Source organism: Myotis daubentonii, chromosome 15, assembly GCF_963259705.1.
Source record: "Myotis daubentonii chromosome 15, mMyoDau2.1, whole genome shotgun sequence".
Lineage (NCBI taxonomy): Eukaryota > Metazoa > Chordata > Mammalia > Chiroptera > Vespertilionidae > Myotis > Myotis daubentonii.
In genome coordinates, this window is record NC_081854.1 from 24969214 (window position 1) to 24988575 (window position 19362).

At 44.4% G+C, this 19362-nt stretch overlaps 1 protein-coding gene and 1 long non-coding RNA gene across 8 annotated transcripts in view; one reads left to right on the forward strand and one right to left on the reverse strand.

The window, feature by feature from the left end:
- ZFP82 (ZFP82 zinc finger protein) overlaps nt 1-7541 on the reverse strand; it is a 64453-nt gene extending 56912 nt beyond the window's left edge. For 3 of the 7 annotated variants that reach the window (XM_059666916.1, XM_059666919.1, XM_059666915.1), the window contains exon 1: nt 7407-7541. The gene's annotated coding sequence lies outside the window, so the exon portion shown is untranslated. The remainder of the gene's footprint in view (nt 1-7406) is intronic. The other 4 variants (XM_059666920.1, XM_059666921.1, XM_059666917.1 and 1 more) reach the window with 2 other exon arrangements.
- The window catches only part of LOC132217033 (uncharacterized), a 238102-nt gene that overhangs the window by 66726 nt on the left and 152014 nt on the right, over nt 1-19362 (forward strand). The gene's annotated exons all lie outside the window — the stretch shown is intronic.

Consider the following 19362-nt stretch of genomic DNA (forward strand, 5'->3'; position numbering starts at 1 on the left):
GTTCAGTCACCAGGTTCTAGTCAGGTTCTCTTGCCATGTTCTATCCAGGTTCTGTAGCCAGGTTCTGTAGCCAGGTCTTCAGCCAGATTCTCTCGCTAGGTTCTGTCTCTAGGTTCTGAGGCCAGTTTCTGTCCAGGATCTTTTGCCATGTTCTCTCCAGCGAAGTTCTTCCATCTCTAGGTTCTGTGTAGGTTCTGTGTCTAGGTTCTGAGTGTAGGTCCTGTGTTCTAAGTTCTGTCTCCTGTTGTCTTGTTACATCTGTATTTATACCAGTTGATTCAATCCTATCAATCTTTATTCCAAAGGTTAGGGCGTTTCTTATCTCCATTCCAGGGAGTAAAGATTATGTAGCTTAAGCATGATTGTTTGTAGTTAAAGTGATTAACTACCCGCCTGGCACTTAGTTAAGGGGTTTTATTCCCTCCCTAACTTCAGGGGGAAATCCCTACCTGGGGAAACAACCTTTCTCAGAGAGGAGACCTTGGTTAAAACACATAGTGCCAAGAAGGTGAGCAAACATTTTAAGAACAGTATGCCATATATGCTATGTCCTTTGAAACAGCAAGGATGGACTGGCTCCCAGCATTCCTTTCACATCATTCTCAGTGATCGGAACTCTACTGGGAGAATAGGCTTGCCCACTCTTCTTACAAAACATCTTCCTGGAGCTTCATCTGGCCAGCACCACCAGCTGCAGTCCATTCACTCCAATTTGTACTCCCCAGCAGAGTTCACCGGCATCGCTACACCAGCTGCGCGAACCTCTCCACCCCCATGGGGCCTGGAGCCTGGGGTCGTGCAGCCCACACCCACCTGAGCAGCTCTGCTGGGGGCTCCACGCAGGGTGGGAGTGGGGGCAGGGTGGCCAGTGCCAAGAGGCACCTTGGAGAGCCAGAGGGCTTTTCTCTATTTTTAAAAGACTGCACCGCACACACCTGGCCCCCAGTGTCGCCCAAGCCTGGGCTATGGGCCTTAGGCAGTTTGAAGACCAGCCACGCCCCCAATCCAGATGGGGGTGGGTCCCCTCATGGTGACTGGTTGATTGGTCATTTAGGTTGTGATGCCTCTTGGCCTTTTATTATTATGACTAGAGGGCTGGTGCACAAAATTCGTACACGGGGGAGAGGTGGTGGTGTTCCCCTCAGCCCAGCCTGCACCCTCTCCAATCCAGGAACCCTCAGGAGATGTCCAACTGCTGGGATTGGGCCTAAACCGGCAGTCGGACATCCCTCTCACAATCCTGGACCATTGGCTCCTAATTGCTCACCTGCCTGGTTGCCCCTAACTGCCTCTGCATGCTGGCCTGATAGCCCCTAACTGCCCCCCTGCTGGCCTGATTGCCCCTAACTCCCCCCCCCTGCTGGCCAGGTTGCCCCCAATTGCCCCCCTCTGCTGGCCTGTTCACCCCCAACTGCCCCCCATGTCAGCCTGGTCGCCCCCAACTGCACTCCCCCCGCCTGCCTGGTGCTCCTAACTGCCCCCGCTGGCCTGGTCACCTCTTTCTGCCCCCCTGCCGGCCTGGTTGCCCCTAACTGCCCCCCCCCGCTGGCCTGGTCACCCCAAACTACCCCCCTTGCCAGCCTGGTCACCCCACACAGCCTGCTTGTTCAGTCATTTGGTTGTCCCTCACTTAACCCCTTGCCAGCCTGGTCATAGGCAGCCATCTTTGTGAGGGTATGAGCGTTAATTTGCATATTACCTCTTTATTATATAGGATTCCCTATGCTGTAGCAATTTTTACTTCTTAATCCCTTCAATTTTTCACCCAACCCCCACAGGGTTTTGATATTATTTGATCGCAATCTGCAGTGCATGCTAAAATCAGATGATATCTCCTCAGAATCTTCCAAGCCATGCCATCTGACTTTTGTTTTGCTTTTTTTTTGGTTTGTTTTTCCCCCCAAGAACTCAGCACACTCATTGATGCTTGTTCAAGTCCCTCAGGTCCTACAGTCTTCATGGTCTCACTTCTTAATCGCTCACCTGCCTGGTTGCTCCTAACTGCCCGCCTCCCCCCCACCCCACCTCCCCACCCGACCACCCAAAGCAATACAGGCTGTAGACAGTGCCCCCAAGACAAAATGCTATGGTCAGTCAGTACAGGATGTTGTTGGTTCCTCTGTCCTTCAAGTGCACCTGGAGGAGTTTGTTTCTGAGCCACTTGGTTCTCCAAGTAGTTCCAGACAGTTGAGCTGAAGGAGCAAATCAGTGCCTGGAGACCTCCAGGGTAGGGGCTGCAGCTAGAGTCAACTCCCCTTTCCCCTGACTTCTTCAATGACCTTTATCACACTTATCTTATTCTTATTCCTATTGAGGTTTATCCACCTTCATAAATAGTAAGCAACACAAGAATAGCAACCATGTCACTTTAGTCACTGTATTTTCCCCAAGTACTAACAAAGGATCTGGCATATTGTACATTACACGTGTCTGATAATTCAACCTAGACATTCCATTTCTAGGAATTTATCCTTAGGAAATATTTGTAAAAGTATACAAAGAGATATATGTAAGGAAGTTCATCAAAGAATAATTTATAACCAAAAGTCAGAATACCTAATATAGGCAACAAACCTAAATAATGTTCCTCTATAGGATGACATATTGTGAAATATTAATGATGATGATATCGGTTCATATTAATTAATGAAGGAAAATACCCACAATAAATTGCCAAGTATGACAGGCAGACTAAAAATATACACAGTGTTGGGAGGAGGCTGACTCTCATATATGAAAAACACAGGCTTTGTTATCAGAATCCAGGACATGAATCTAAGCTCTGACAATTATCAACTTGGAGATATTTGTTACTGGAAAGGGGACTTGGCCCTGAAAGGATCTGCCTACGCCAGCCAGTAGTGTGTGGGTTCTTGACTTTGTGCAGGAAAAATTTCACAACATAAGCCCAGGTGAATTTTAGAGGATGTATGTTAGAGCTGGGGATGGTGAAACAAGGAATGGCTGAGGACATGAGCCTAGGCTGGGCTGCTCTGGCTCACTAAGAAGTTAGAGAAGCCCTTGATGGTTTGGCTTAGTGGGTAGAACATCGGCCCACGGGCTGAAGGGTCCAGGTTTGATTCCAGTCAAGGGCATGTACCTGGGTTGCACACTGGATCCTAAGCCCTGGTCAGGATACATGCAGGAGGCAACCAATGTATGTTTCTCTTTTGCATGGATGTGTTCTCTCTCTGTGTGTCTCTCCCCCTCCCTTCCACTCTCTCTAACAATCAATGGGAAAGTGTCCTCGGGTGAGGATTAATAAAACAAAAAGTCAGAGGAAAGGGGATCTTGGGGACAGGTTGGGGAGGGTGGGGGGAGCGGGGTTACCCAGGATGAATTGCTGCTACCCATTGCTCTCCTGGTTACAATCCTCCTGGGGTCTCTTTGAGTGCAGGAAATGCATGGCTGTGGGGAAAAGGTGGGGGAGGTAGGGGGTGTGCTCCTGGGAGGGAGCTGGGACCTTGGTTTTGAGGGTTCGCTGTGTCGAGGAAGTCTTAGGGGAGGATCTCAATAGAATATTCATCAACTCTATGCTTATGTACCAAAATGAGGTTTATTCTCCTAACTTCATCTGTTCTTGGCTATAGTTGGCAAATGGCACTAATTGGATTTCTGCTGTCTGTCTCCCCAAGGACGGTGATTTAAGCTATTTACCCTCTCTCTGGTTGGGAAGAAATGCAAACCATTTATTCTCAAGTGTCCCTGGCTTACGGAAGATAGGATTTACTAGAAGGCCACAAACTGGCATCTAGATATTCAAGATCAGTGGTTCTGAACCTTCCTAATGCCGTGACCCTTTAATACAGTTCCTCATGTTGTGGTGACCCCCAACCATAAAATTATTTTCGTTGATACTTCATAACTGTAATTTTGCTACTGTTATGAATTGTCATGTAAATATCTGATATGCAGGATGTATTTTCATTGTTACAAATTGAACATAATTAAAGCATAGTGATTAATCACAAAAACAATATGTAATTATATTTGTGTTTTCCAATGGTCTTAGGTGACCCCTGTGAAAGGGTCATTCGACCCTCAAAGAGGTCGCAACCCACAGGTTGAGAACCGCTGTTCTAGATGGCTACAAACCGTTGTTTAACTATATGTCCCAGTTTCCCTATTCAGCTTTGTCCTGGCTTACTAGCCTGTCTCACTTTGGACATGTTACTTAATTTTCAATGCCTGTTTCTGTCTAAACTATGGGGAGAATAATAACAGTATCCATCTTACAGGGATGTTATTAATGCTAATATAATACATATAAAATACATATAAAATACATATAGCCCTTGCCGGGTAGCTCAGTTGGTTAGAGTATTGTCCTGATATGCCAAGCTTTTGAGTTCAATCCCTGGTCAGAGCACATACAAGAATCAACCAAATGAATGCATAAATAAGTAAAACAACAAATCAATCTCTCTCTCTCTCTAAACTCAATCAATAAAAGTCTTTAAAAGTAAAAATAAATACATATACTTAAAATAGCTTATTATAAGCACTTAATAAAATAAACATTACATGCCCCTTATTCTATTAAAGAAAATATCTTAAATATTTAATTTAAAATGTTTATGTTATCTGTACTAATTTTCTTTAGTAACTTTAATACTAGAATACCCATCTCTTTTTGTCTTATAGTAAACTTTTTGAGATTTTCCAAGATTGCTCTTTACAACAAATTTTAAAACTAGGCTTGAGAATGTAATTTTTCTTAATTAATAATATTAGCAAAAAAATGCACAAAAATGAAGAAACGGCGCAAAGCCCCTCTTGCTCTCCATCCCTAGCATCTCCAAGAGATAGCATTTGGCATTATAAAACTCAAGAAATTTTATTTGATAAGGTGTCATACTGAACATAGAAATATTTGACCAAGTTCTTCTGTATAACATGTCTGAATATATCACTACTATCACTTTTTCTCCCGTTATTGTAAATCTGTACTTAGACGTAACCTTGAACCATTAAAAAAAAGTCTCTAATTCTAAAAGGTTATCTTGATAATTTGTTGTCATAAGGTGTAAATTCTTGAAAGACTTTTCATATTAGAGGGGAACCACTGCACTTCCTTTTACTCTATACAGGCACAGAAATATAATAAATTTTATGACTGCACTGGGTTCCTTTTTCAAAGTGTTGGAAAGTCTTTATCTCCTTAAATAATCAATTTTTGTGATTCTATTTTGCAAAGTCAACAGGTACACAGAAAAATATTTGGAAAGACAAACATCAAGATAGTAATATTCATTAACTCTGGATGGTGGGACTATGGGCAATTTAAATGTTCTTTAAAAGTTCTTAGGTCTTGCCCTGACTGGTATGACTTGCTTTGGCTTGGTGGATAGAGTGTCGGCCTCCAGACAGAAGGGTCCCAGGTTCGACTCTGGTCAAGGGCACATGCCGGGGTTGTAGGCTCAATCCCCAGTAGGGGCTGTGTAGGAGGCAGCCAATCAATGATTCTTTCTTTCTTTTTTTTTTTTTTTTAAATACATTTTATTGATTTTTTACAGAGAGGAAGGGAGAGAGATAGTTAGAAACATCGATGAGAGAGAAACATCAATCAGCTGCCTCCTGCACATCTACTGGGGATGTGCCCGCAACCCTGGTACATGCCCCTGACCGGAATCGAACCTGGGATCTCTCAGTCCGCAGGCCGACACTCTATACACTGAGCCAAACCGGTCCTGGCAATGATTCTTTCTTATCATTGATGTTTCTCTCTTTCCCTCTCCCTTCCTCTCTAAAATTAATAAAAAAATTTAAAAAAAAAGTTTTTAGGTCTCTATATTTTTTCCTTTCTACACTAAACCTGCATTAATTTTATCATCAGAAACAAAAATTAAACTATTTCCATAAAAATAAAATAAAAAACAGAGTTGGGGAGATATGTTGAGTATATAGGCCTGTGAAATGAATGGAGTGTGATTTATTTAATAATCTTCAATTGTTAGGCACTAATTTATATAAGATTATCTCAAAGAACATTCTCATATAACATTACTCTGATTCTAGACCAGTGGATCTGAATCTTTCTGGGTCATTTTTGATAATCTCATTAAATTATAAACTTTCGCTCAGAAAAATGGCACATTAACAAATATATACAATTTTTTACATACTATTTAGAGGGGTTTCTGGTTCCCTGAAAGCCCCAAACTGATCAAATTATCTCTGGATAAGAATTCCTGTTCTAGACCATTTGAGCATCTCATTTTTTAAAACTAGAAAGTGCCCAACAAAATTAGCTTGATATTTTAATTTTTCCTGATCTATTGGAGTGGACAGGGAACTGCCCCAAATTATCACATAACAACAAATAGCAAATGTTTATTACATACTTATGAAGTATCAGGCACTGTTCTAAGAGTTTTACAAAGAGTTATAAAAAGAAAATTAATGGCAATTATCTGCCAAATGAGTATGTGCATGTAGGCACTAGGGAGGGAACATAGGTATCAATTCAATCAAATGTCATTTAAGAAGGAAGTAAATATTCCCATGTCCTAACAAAAATACAGTTCACAGAACAAGAGGAAATACCCAGGAACCTTGACCTTGAATTTTAAATGGGCAATAGAAATTCATTCCTCCTCCTTATCCTCAGAGCCCTTTTCTTAGAATTGATAGGACTGGGGAAGTAGGTAATCTTAAAACAGGCTTTTCTTGGATCCCAGCCCAGTCTGGCTAAATCAGGGCAAATCACAACCACACCGGTCCTCACCATCCACACAAATTCAGAGTGAGGTAAGAGGGTGAGTACTGTTGACACTTAGAGAAAGGCCAGGCCAGGGATGGAAACTTCGGAGCAGTGTCCTGGAGGGAACTCCGTGGTCCTGAAACCTGCCGTTGGACCCCTCAGAGCTGTCTGTGTGTGTGTGTGTGTGTGTGTGTGTGTGTGTGTGTGTGTGTGTCCGCGCGCACGCGCGCTCCTACGGATGAAGTGCGGTGGGATTACGCCCAGGGTCAGCCAGAGTGACACGTTCACTTCCAACATTCTTATCCCAAGATCGGGTCTTTTGCTGGAAATCTTTCCACGACTGGGGCCATTTCTCTGCAGCTGGGCTGGTGCAGCTGGGCAGAGATTCAGCTGTGACGTTAAGGATCGTAGTCACACAGTCCATGGCCATCTCCGTCACACAAGAACCTTCACCCAATTCAGTCACACCAACACCATCGCCCACTAGTTGCGGACTCACTACTGCACATCGTCCTGGTGCCACACCTGGCCCGCGCCGCCACCCACTCACACACAGCTACGCCACCGCGGTTCTCACGCACACTCCGCCAGGCGTGCGGAGCTCGCAACGCTCTGCGGTGAGGCCACGCCTTTGCTATCCCCGCGGGCTGCAGCGCCTTCCCTACGGATGGCCGGAGCTAACGCTCCCGCCAGGACTGCTCACCTGGACTCCGAACCGTTTTCACAGTGATGCCCACGAGAAGCGAGCGCGGGGCAGCCCGAGGCCTAAGGGGCCGCACGCAGGGGTCGCTGGGATCTTCGGCTCAGCGCTAAATGCGCAGGCGTGGCCAGCCCCAGAAGGTGGAGCTTCAGTCCCGCCCTTGGGTTAAGTGAGCCGAGATCCCCTCGCGCCCCAGCAAGGGTGGGGGTCCTGGATCTTTCCTAAGTTGCCGCAGGCTCCTTAAAGGGGGGTAGCGCGTAGTGGGGCCAGCGGGGGCGTTCTGTGAGTGACCAAGCCGGCGCTGTGTGTCTGTCTTTGCGGTGATTCTGGGTGCGACTTTTTCCACAGATGTAGCTGGTGTGTGTTTGAGAGGTTGCAATGGCGGGATGGGAATGTGGTTTGTGAAGATTTTATGACTGAGTGTGGGGCTGTGTAGAACAGAATGCTGGGGTGGGGGCAGGAGGGCCTCTGAGATAATGGGATTGAGTACAGGGGATTGTGTTTTGATGAACCTGTAATTGATTATGAACATTCATGTGGCGTGGTTTCGATAGATTTGTTTTCCTCTGCAGACCATGGTGTGAGTCTGAGAAACAGCCCACCTGATTGTGTGGTGAGTATATGCGCTTCTGCTGTAATCTTGCAGAACTGTGGCAGGATGGCTATCTGGGTGATGGATGTGACCCAGAGCCTCACTCTCCACAAATAGAGAAAAGAATGTTGCATCTAGAAGCATAAACTTTACTGATGGATTTAGTGGGGAGGGGAAAAAACCTGATATTTCTGGATAATTATGTATTTGTTTTACATTTAATCACAGATTCATTATGGGGAAGAATGTGAATAAGCATAACTTAAAAAATAAGTTTTCAAAGGTAATTCCTGTTATGCAGCAGTTGATTTTCTTCTGCCCCAGATTCCCATGAGTGGGTGTTCCCTCTTTCTTAGTATTATGGGGATTTTGTTGGGAAGATTTAAGACTCCCTAGTCTAAGTTTTGGGGTTTTTAAAATCTATATATATATAAGCCTAATATGCTAATTATTCCTTCCACCTTCTACCCTCTGCCAGTTACTATGATGTTCACTGACCCACCAGGGGGCAGATGCTCCAACAGGTAGGTTCGGGCAGATCAGGACTGGGTGAGGCAGGCCAGACATGCCCTGGAGCCCTCCCATTGTCCCTCCTGTTAGAAATGCTCTCAATGATGTCGTAGGAATGAGACAAACACTCCAAACTGAATGGGCAAGGCAAATTTACTTTTGTGCAGAAGGGTGCTCCTGCCTGCAAATCATGGGCAAAAGCACACTGAATGGGAAGTCTGTTCTGGTTTTATTTCCTGACTCGGGGTCTGCCCTGCTCCTCACTCTGAACTCTGACCTGATTGGTCAGGGTTCAGAGCTCAGATTCCCATTATTATGCGATTGGCTAATTCAGAGCAAGGGGAAGGTAAGGCAAAGCCTAAGATGGTGGCCCCCTGAGAGCCTGAAGGTCATGTCAAAATCGAAGAACCTAAGATGGCAGCCCCCTGAAAGAATCTGAAGGTCATATCAAAATGGCAGGACCTAAGATGGCAGTGAGCTCCTTTCTTTGACAGAAAGATCCCTGGTTCACTCTCACATTCCCCAGCACCCAGTGGGATCCCTCGGCCTGGCCTGCACCCTCTCGCAACCCGGGACCCCTCAGGGGGTGTTGGGGAGCTGGTTTTGGCCAGATCCCACAGGCCAGGCCAAGGGACCCCACCAGTACACGGATTCTAGTATTTTATAAAGTTGTTGTAAACACTGAATTAGTGAGCCGTTGCTCTTAGGGGAACAGAGTTAGTTTCCTGCAAGCATCTAGTCACAACATTTTCATCAATACATAACCTGTTTTATGTGTTTCTTTTTACACACTCTTCTCATAGATTTTTTTATTTCTTTAACATTGAACTCATGACCAACAGCACTATAACTCATGCCTGAATGAAGCTTACCTAACATATTTTCTCTGTAAGGCACATTACAGCCTTCTTGTGCTTAGGAGCACTAGACATCACTTTAACTCTATGCTTGGGGGCATTTTAAACAGCAGGATCACAATAAAAGGCACAAAAGTGAGAAAACATGGTACTAAATAGACTGTGAAAAAAGACAGTTGTTTATAGGATAAGAGCCTAAATAAGGCAGAGGGTTGCCTTGAGTTCAGCTGAGAAATGTGAGTCAGGGGACTCATTTTTTTTATCATTCCATGAATGACCACAAAAGTGCTGTGAATATTGACTTTGAGATTACAAATAAATGTTAGCAAGTGGGTAAGTCTATAAATATGAAAATCCACAAATTATGAGGTTTGACTCTATGTATTATCTGGTCCTTTACAGAAAAAGTTTGCCAGGCCCTATTTTAGAGTAGATCCCTTCTAATTATACAATTAGAGTGTTTAAAAACTACTTGGAACAATTATTTTCCCTCTGTCATCAATAATTTATGAAATTGATTATAACCCATTAAGTAAATAAAAATCCATAAACAAGAGAAAAGGGAGTAAAAAAGGAAAGCTCTTTTTTTATGGAATGCCAGCTATTTAGTTTGATTTTACATGGCTTTGTGAACTCTGCTTCAAATACACTTAGTATTATATTTTGTTTTGATGAGGACGTTGTACAGTATGGTGTTTTCCTTTAAGTTCAATGTCATTTCTATCATCTCTCATGCCAACTATCACCTAGAGTTTAGTAAGAGTGACATTTTTAGAATGGCTATATTTTCATGGCATGAAGGCTAGCCATTGTACAATAAAATAACACAATTTATCAGGCAATACTGAGTTTTCTTTGAAGTCAGTCTCCATCTGATTTCTTTCAGAGTTTCATGTTTGACTTGCCTGCTCATGACCAGCTCTTCTGCTTCTTTCTAAATTCTTGACACTCACAGTGACACCCTCATTGGTGGAAACAAGGTGCCTGGGAAATAGCTTTTCCAAACCTGGTCAATAGCTGGGCAAATGAATTCTAATTATGGAAGCAGTGCTGGTAGCTTGTGTGCATCCGCAAGTGCATTACTACTGAAGTGCTGGCTTAAGTCTATGTGGTTGCTGGGTCCCTGTTCAGGGAGGGAGGGTGCTGCTGCATTGGTCATTCCTTAGATATAGATTGCCTGGACTAAACCTCATATTTACTTATTAAAGGGTTCTGCACCCAATTCCCATACTCTTTGGGGAGCAGGGTTTCTACACACCAACAAGCAATTCTAGCTTGTTATCCTACAATTTAATTCAATTCTAACACTATCTACCTGGAGATAGTGTCAAATCCCACAGGTTAAGGGCTCAGTCCTATAAGAATGCCCCCACCCAACGCACACACTTCACATGCCAGTTGCTGTGCTTTTGACCAACCAAGTGTAGATTGGAGGTTCCAACAAATGCCTCTCTGGTTTTGATTAATTTGCTAGAGCGGGTCACATAATTCACAGAAACATTTGTTAAAAAGAAACAACAGCCCTGGCCAGGGTGACTCCATTGGTTGGAGTGTCATCCCACACACTGAAGGGTTGTGGTTCAATTCCCGGTCAGGGCACATATCCAGGTTGTGGGTTTGATCCCTGGTCAGGGCGTGTACAAGAGACAACCAATTGATGCTTGTTCTCTGTCCCTCTCCCTTCCTCTCTAACATCAAAAAAATAATATTTTTTATTGATTTCAAAGAGGAAGGGAGAGGGAGAGAGATAGAAACATCAATGATGAGAGAGAATCACTGATAGGCTGCCTCCTGCATGCTCCCTACTGTGGATCCAGCCTGCAACTCGGGCATGTGCCCCTGACCAGAATCAAACCCAGGACTCTTCAGTCTGCAGGCCGGGGCTCTATCCACTGAGCAAAACCAGTTGGGGCAATAAAAGTAACATGTTTTTTAAAAGGTGGCTTGTGGGCTTTGGAGGAACAAGAGTGAGGAAGGAAGAAAGGAAGAGAGGAAAGGAGAGAAAGAGAAAGGAAGAGAGAAAGAGGGGGAGGGAGTGAGGGAGGGAGAGAGAGAAAAAAAAAAAGGATTAGAGCATTGGGCCATGCACTGGAGGGTCACTGGTTTGATTCCTGGCTAAAGGCATGTACCTGGGTTGTGGATTTGATCTCTGGTCCGGTCGGGGCATGTATGGGAAGCAAACAATCAATGAACTGATGTTTCTTTCTGCTCCCTCTTCCCCCCTCCCATCTTCTCTCCCACTCTCCCTAAAACCCAATGGAAAAAGTATCCTCATGTGAGGATTAACAGCAACAACAAAAAGAAACAACAGGACCTTGGCCAATTTGGCTTAGTTGGTTGAGACTCATCCCATGTATCAAAAGGTTGATGTTTTTGGCCCTCACCAATTTTGCTCAGTAGTTAGAGTATCAGCCTGTGGATCCAAGGGTCCCTGTACCATTCCCGGTAAAGAGCATGTACCTCGGTTGCAGGCTCCATCCCTGGCCTGGGTCAGGGTGTGTTTGGTAGGCAACATCAATGTTTCTTTCTCTCTCTCTTTCTCCCTCACTCCCTCCTTTACACTTTCTCTCTTAAAAAAAAAAAAAATCAATGGAAAAATATCCTTGGGTGAGGATCTAAAAAAAAGGTCTATGGTTTTTATTCCTGGTCAGGGCATATATCCGGATTGCAAGCTCCATGTTCTACATTAAAATTACAGTGACTGGAGAATGAGAGAGAGAATCAGTTAGCCATGTTCTGTGGAACCCCAGAACTCTAGGAGCCCTGACTTCTTATCTACACACTAGAGGCCCAGTGCACGAAATTTGTGCACTGTGGGGGCAGGGGGTTCCTTAGTACTGCCTGTGCCCTCTCACAGTCTGGGAGCCCCGCAATCAATTGCCCCTAAGAGGTAGATCCTGCCCACCTGCCACATCACCGCCGCGGGGTAGCCTGGGTCTCCCTCTTTGGGGCAATTATGGAGCCCCCACCCTCGATTGATCACCCCATTGGCCAGTGGTCTAGGACTCCCTCTGCAGGGCAATCATGCACCCCACAGAGGGAGGCCCCACCCACCCGCCGCAGCCCACCAGTCAGTGGCCTGGGCTTCCCTCTTTGGGGCAATCGTGGAGCCCCCAGATTGATCGATTGCCCCACCAGCCAGTGGCCTGGGCCTCCCTCTGCAAGGCAGTCATGGGGTGATGGCTGGATCCCTGACCAATCACATAGCACTCGCCTTGGCTGGCCTGGCACCAGTGGGTGTCATAGCGTGGTCATCCAGAAGGTCGTCCGGATGGTTGTTTTGCTGTTTGGTCATTCAGTCTGTTTGCATATTACACTTTTATTATTATAGATTAGAGGCCCAGTGCATAAAATTCATGCACTCGGGATGCGTGGGTCCCTCAGCCCAGCCTGTGCCCTCTCACAGACTTGGAGCCATGCAATCAATTGCCCCAAAGAGGGAGGCCCGCCACCTGCTACAGCCTGCTGGTCAGTGGCCTGGGCCTCCCTCTTTGGGGCGATCGTGCAGCCCCCGATTGATCGATTGCCCCGCCAGCTGGTGGCCTGGGCCTCCCTCTGCAGGGTGATCATGGCGCAATGGCCATGATCAAGGGGCAATGGGTGTGGTCATCCAGATGGTGGTTCTGCTGTTCTGTCATTCAGTCGATTTGCATATTACACTTTTATTATTATAGACTAGAGGCCCGATGCACAAAATTCATGCAAGGGCCTTGGCCCCAGCCCCCACCCGCTGCCGCTGTCACGGCCGGGGGCCTCTGCTACCTCTGCTGCAGCCCCCACCAACTGAGGCTTTGTCTGGAAGGAAGGACATCCGGAAGGATATCTGGTCTAATTAGCATATTACTCTTTTATTATTATGGATGAGTTTTGTGGACTCTGTTGGACCTATCCTAGAACAAGCCGTTCCTAGCCTTCTCCCATCCTCTTTGTCTGTAGCTAATGTAAATTTTTCAGAATAGCTTACATCTTTCTCCCCTGTACATGATGTACAAAACCACTTGCAAAACTCAGAGATGATGGACACATTTGTCTTTTCTATTTAGCCATGCTGCTGATGGCTTATGCTCCATGCCCTAAATCAGCTTTATTTATTTATTTATTTATTGTTTGTTTACTGGCAATGGCCTAATAAACCCTTTTCTTTAAAAAGACTTTCAGCTTTGGAAGTTAAAATTTTTGTTTAATAGCAGTTTCAATCTTCCCCAGGAAGTCAAATCTAGAATTTTCTGGTCAGCACCAGTAAGTTATTCTGCCTAAATAGCCCTTTTTGTCCCTGAAAAGGAGGTGACCTTGCTTGAAATAATTTATTTTTCTCATTTATTACTTCTTTGTTCCACCTCCCACCCTGCTTTAAAACCTTCCATTTTCTACAGTCTTCAGCACTCTTTTCTATTTGCTAGATTTGATGCTCCCTGAATCATGAAGCATTGAATAAATCCAATTAGATTTCCAAGCTTACTCAGTTGAATTTTTGTCATTTAACACATTTTACTTTCTGGATTACTGGTTTGTTATAAAAGGATATAACTTAGAAAGAGCCACATGGAAGAGATGCATAGGGAAAGGCCTGGGGAAAGCTCCATGCCCTCTCCAAGTGTGCCACTCTCTCTCCATCTGCACATGTTCACCAGCCCAGAAGCTCTTGGGCCCTTGTCCTTTTGGATTTTTATGAAGGTTTCATTTCATAGGAATGATTGACCAAATCATTGGTCATTAGTGATTGAACCAACCTCCTGCTCTTCTCCCCTCCCTGAAGGTCAGTCAGGTGGGACTAAAAGAGCCAACCTTCTAATCACATGGTTGATTTTCCTGGCAACCAGCCCCCATCCTTACATGTTCCAATAGTCATCTCATTCAGATAGCACGAGAAACCATGATCCCTCTCATCACAGGAAATTCCAAGGGTTTTAGAAAACTCTGTGTCAGAAAGAGTAGGGAAGACCAAATATAATCCTATTTAACAGTGGTTCTCAACCTTCCTAATGCCGTGACCCTTTAATATAATTCCTCATGTTGTGGTTCCTCATGTTTGTTGCTACTTCATAACTGTAATTTTGCTACTGTTATGAATCGTAATGTAAATATCTGATATGCTATATGTGTTTTCCGATGGTCATGACCCACAGGTTGAGAACTGCTGCTATATAATCTACACTAATAAAAGACAAACATGCAAATTGTCTGTACCTTTGCTATGCCTTAAGCCATGCCCACCAGCCAATCAGAGTGACTATATGCAAATTAACCCAACCAAGATGGCGGCCGGCAGCCATGGAGTTGGATTGAGCAGGAGGCTTGGCTTTCCCGCAGCTGGCTCTGAGCTCCACTCAAAGCAACAAAGTTTCAATTATAGAAGGTAAATAAACCCCAGATACCTGCTTCCAGCCAGCCGTGGCCACAGAGCTGGAGAGAGCAGGAGGCTTCCCTCCCACCTGCCGCATGCAGCTCAGAGCTCCACTGAAAGCAACAAAGTTTCAATTATAGAAGGTAAATAACTCCCAGAATAAAAGAAAAAAAGAAAAGGCTGGGAGCTTTCGTCGCTGGGGGGTTGGCCAGCCTGAAAACGGCCCTCAGCCCCTCACCCATACTGGCCAGGCACTCCAGTGGGGACCCTCCACCCTAAAAGGGGTGTGACCAGCCTGAAAACATCCATCAGCCCCTCACCCAGGCTGGCCAGACATCCCAGCGGGACCCCCACCCTGATCTGGGACACCCTTCAGGGCAAACCAGCCAGTCCCCACCCATGCACCAGGCCTCTGTCCTATATAATAAAAGGGTAATATGCAAACTGACCCTAACAGCAGAACAACTGGGAATGACTGGTCACTATGACACACACTGACCACCAGGGGACAGATGCTCAATGCAGGAGCTGCCCCCTGGTGGTCAGTGCACTTCCACAGGGGGAGCTCTGCTCAGCCACAAGCCAGGCTGACTGCTGCCAGTACAGCGGTGGTGGTGGGAGCTTCTCCCGCCGCCTCAGCAGCGCTAAGGATGTCTGACAGCAGCTTAGGCCTGCTCCCCGCTGGCAAGTGGACATCCCCCAAGGGCTGCCGGGCTGCCAGAGGGATGTCTGACTGCCAGTTTGGGCCCGATCCCCCCAGGGGGCGGGCCTAAGCCAGCGGGTGGACATCCTCCAAGGGGTCCCAGACTGCAAGAGGGCATAGGCCGGGCTGAGGGACCCCCTCAAGTGCACAAATTTTTGTGCACCGGGCCTCTAGTAAAGAGCTAATATGCTAATTAGACCAAACAGTAGAATGACCATCTGGACAACCTTCCGGACGAAGCCAGGGCTGCGAGGGCCAAGCCCCTTGCATGAATTTTGTGCATCAAGCCTCTAGTTTTTATTATAAATCACAATGTCACACTCTCCATCATTATTACTGCCATGAGCAGGTAGGCTTCTGAGTGTGAAGTGCTCTTCAGGACTGCCAGGTCAAGGCATTGTCTTAGTTACTTCAAAGACTATTGGAAAGTGCAACTGTATTTGTATCTTTACAACAATGTATTCATATATTATTTAATGCAATGAAAGAAAGCGATACAAACCAGTTGAACATAGCAATGTACAAAGGATATGAATAGATTGTTAATAAAAGAAACATGTATTGCTAATAAGCATACAAACTTAAATTAGAAGAAATATCTCAAAGGTGTCAGTTAAAATAAATCCTTTTAAATCAGGCAGAGAAATTTTTAAAAAATGAAGAACACCAGGGTAGGCATGTGTCAAACGTTCAAAAATAACAGAAGTCACTGAAGTATTAATTAGTAAAAGTTTGTTGTGTACATACCTAAAAGACAGTTTGCAAACCAGGAGCACCCAAACCAAAACATAGATTGAGGCTCAATGGTATATTGTTATAAAGCAATTGAAATAGTGAGAAAGCAGTGAATGTTTATTCTTCATAGTGATTTGTTATAAGGCACAGTAATATTGCAGGTTTGGTTCTAGACCACTGCAATAAAGTGAGTCACACAATTTTTTCCCCCCAGGTCATGTAAAAGTTATGTTTACACTATACTGTAGTCTCTTAAGAGTGCAATAATTACATTATGTCTAAAAAATCAATGTGCATATCTTACTTAAAGATACTGTGGATAAAAATGAGGCTCTATAGTAAATCCGACAAGTCCAGTGACAGAGAATAACCTCACAGGGTGATCCCATCATAAATTCCTAATTTGCAGGTCATAGTGGGTAGTCATACCACAAGCATATAACTTTTTTAGCAAAAGGTTTATCTTTGCCTTAAGCAAGCCCTGTCCATTGTTTCTGTGCACTTTTCAGAAATGTAACTGATATCAATGTAATTAACCTGGTTATTAATTAACAGGGAAAAACAAAGGGAGGGCCAAACTGACTCATGCCCAGTAAGATCTGGGTTACTTAGGGAAGATAACTACCTGTCAGTTGCACCTGGGAGCAAGTCATTGGCCCGAATGGGCATGGCCACTGCAAGGGCAGAAAATCTGAGATACATAATTTCCTGGACAAAGGAGTTCCCTCTCTTGTGTGCTGGGCTCCTGGCTCTCTTGTTGCAGGGGGCTTGCTCCTCTGCATTTGCCCACATGGCTCATGACCATGTGGACTACACACACAATTGACTGATGGACTGGAATTAGACTGATGCTGTGTGGGACTCCAGCACACAGTGGAACTCTGGAGTGGAAACTCTGGACACTGGCTTTGCTTTTAGCTCTGCTGGATCCCCAGCTGCACCTATTTCAGGACTGGTGTAAGGGAAATGTAACTCCACGCAACCCGAGGGATGTAATTCCATGCAAATAAAGCTTTCTGCCACATCTCATCCAAACGTGGAGGCCTCCAGAAATGCTTATTCCAGCTGCACCCCAAGAACCCCACTCCCACTAGCAACAAAGAAAGGCAATCCACACAGTTCTCCAGTAACAGAATGGCAACAGATTTGACCAGAATGGACTTGTGGAATGCATGGAAAACATCCTCTTGCAGTCTCCAGCACTTGAAGAATGAAACAGCAGAAGAGGTAGAGGCTGACCAAGACTTTGGGAAGCTTGATGAGAAATGGAATTTAGCTTCTCTATTTTGGAAATTCTATAATTCATCTTTCTCTCTCTTCCATATTCTGATTCCTGTGTGGGAAATTTGCTGCGTTTTCTCTGACTGTTGCCACCACCTGTTTCAGACCCAATTAGTTTAATTGTTTTCGAAATCAGTGAATTTTACTACATGCCTGTCTCCATGAAAGTGTGTCTCTTAAAGTATCAGTGTGCTTGCCAATGAAGAAGCCTTGTTTCTAAAATTTATGGAATGTGTTTACCAATCTAGGATATGCTAGTTGCTCACTTTTAACTTTTTCTCCCTATCTTATCCCTCCAGAGTTTAGCAATTCTTAATAAGTCATGGCAATACATTTCTTTGCATAAGTCCAATAAGACCAGTTCCAAATTATGTGATCTTACTGACTAAGACTTTGACTAGAATGCTGTGTCTCACAGAGACATGCCTGGATTCTGATGTCACCAGAAAGCCTTAAGGGATTGAGATTGACTCTCAAAACTGATCCAAACTGATCAAAACCACTTGCAGAAATGGCCTGATCATGTGGTTCATGGCAATCTTTCCTGGGAAGGACCAAAGGTTGTTTTCCTGAAAGATGACAATAAATTAACATCAAGATATCTTTGGGGATCTCAAGGACTTGAGGGCATGACCCAAACCTGCAGATATTCCTGGCACAACCTGGTACACCTATTTCAGGACTGGTTTAAGGGAAATGGGACTTTGCAACCTGAGGGATGTAATTCCATGCAAATAAAACTTCCTATCACATCTGTGGGAGGCCTCCAGAAATGCTATTCCAGCAGGGTCCCAGAATCCCACTCCCACTAGCAACAAAGAAAGGTAATCCATGCAATTATCTGATAACATAACCACCCTTAAGAGAGCACATAATCTTGTTAACTATCCTGTAATCCAGTCATAGCTATTTTCTTGCCTAACTTTCTCCCACATTCAAGTAATCTTTTTTTTTAATGTCCTTTCCTTAATTCCAAGTGCATAAAAGAAACTACAAATTCCCATTCTTGGAAGCATTTTTATTTTCTCAGTCTGTTGAGAACTTGCTTCCAGGTCTGTCCTCTGTTTGCCTCAAATAAACTCTTATAAAAATCTTCTACAGGTTTGTATATTCTTATGTCAACAATACTTTATTGCTAAAAAATGTTAACCATCATCTTAGCCTTCAGTGACATAATCTGTTTGCTGGTGGAGGGTCCTGCCTTGATGTTGATGGCTGCTGAATGATCAGGGTGGTGGTTGCAGAAGGTCTCAGTGGCTGTGGCAATATCTTAAAATAAGACATCAATGAACTTTGCCTTATTGGTTGACTTCGACTTTCTAGAATAATTTCTCTGCAGCATGCAATGCTATTTGACAGCATTGTACTCACAGTAGAACTTCTTTCAAAGTTTGAGTCAATCCTTTTAAACCCTGGTGCTGCTTTATCAACAAGTTAATGTGATATTCTAAATCCTTTGTTGTCATTTTAAAAATCTTCACCAGCAGTATATTTTATCTCTTTGTTCATTCATAAGAAGCAATTCCTCATTCATTAAAGTTTAATCATGTGATTGTAGCAATTCATTTACATCTTCAGGCGTCACTTCTAACCCTAGTTCTTTTTTCCCCCACCTTTGGAAAATACAGTGGGGCCTTGACTTACGAGTGTCCCGACTAACGAGTTTTTTGAGATACCAGCTGTCTCTCGGGCTGATTTTTTGCATTGAGTTGATAGAGTAATTTGAGTTAATGAGCTCCTTAACGAGCTCCATAATGAGCTCGGTCTTGGAACAAATTAAATTCGTAAGTCAAGGCCCCACTGTAGTTTAATAACCATTTCTGAAGACCCTGTGCACGCTTGGAGGGCTGAGACCATCTTAGCCCATGTTCAAGTCCACATCTTCCAACACAGAGCTAAGGGAACTCAGATTTATTTGCAGGAGGCCCAGGCTGGGC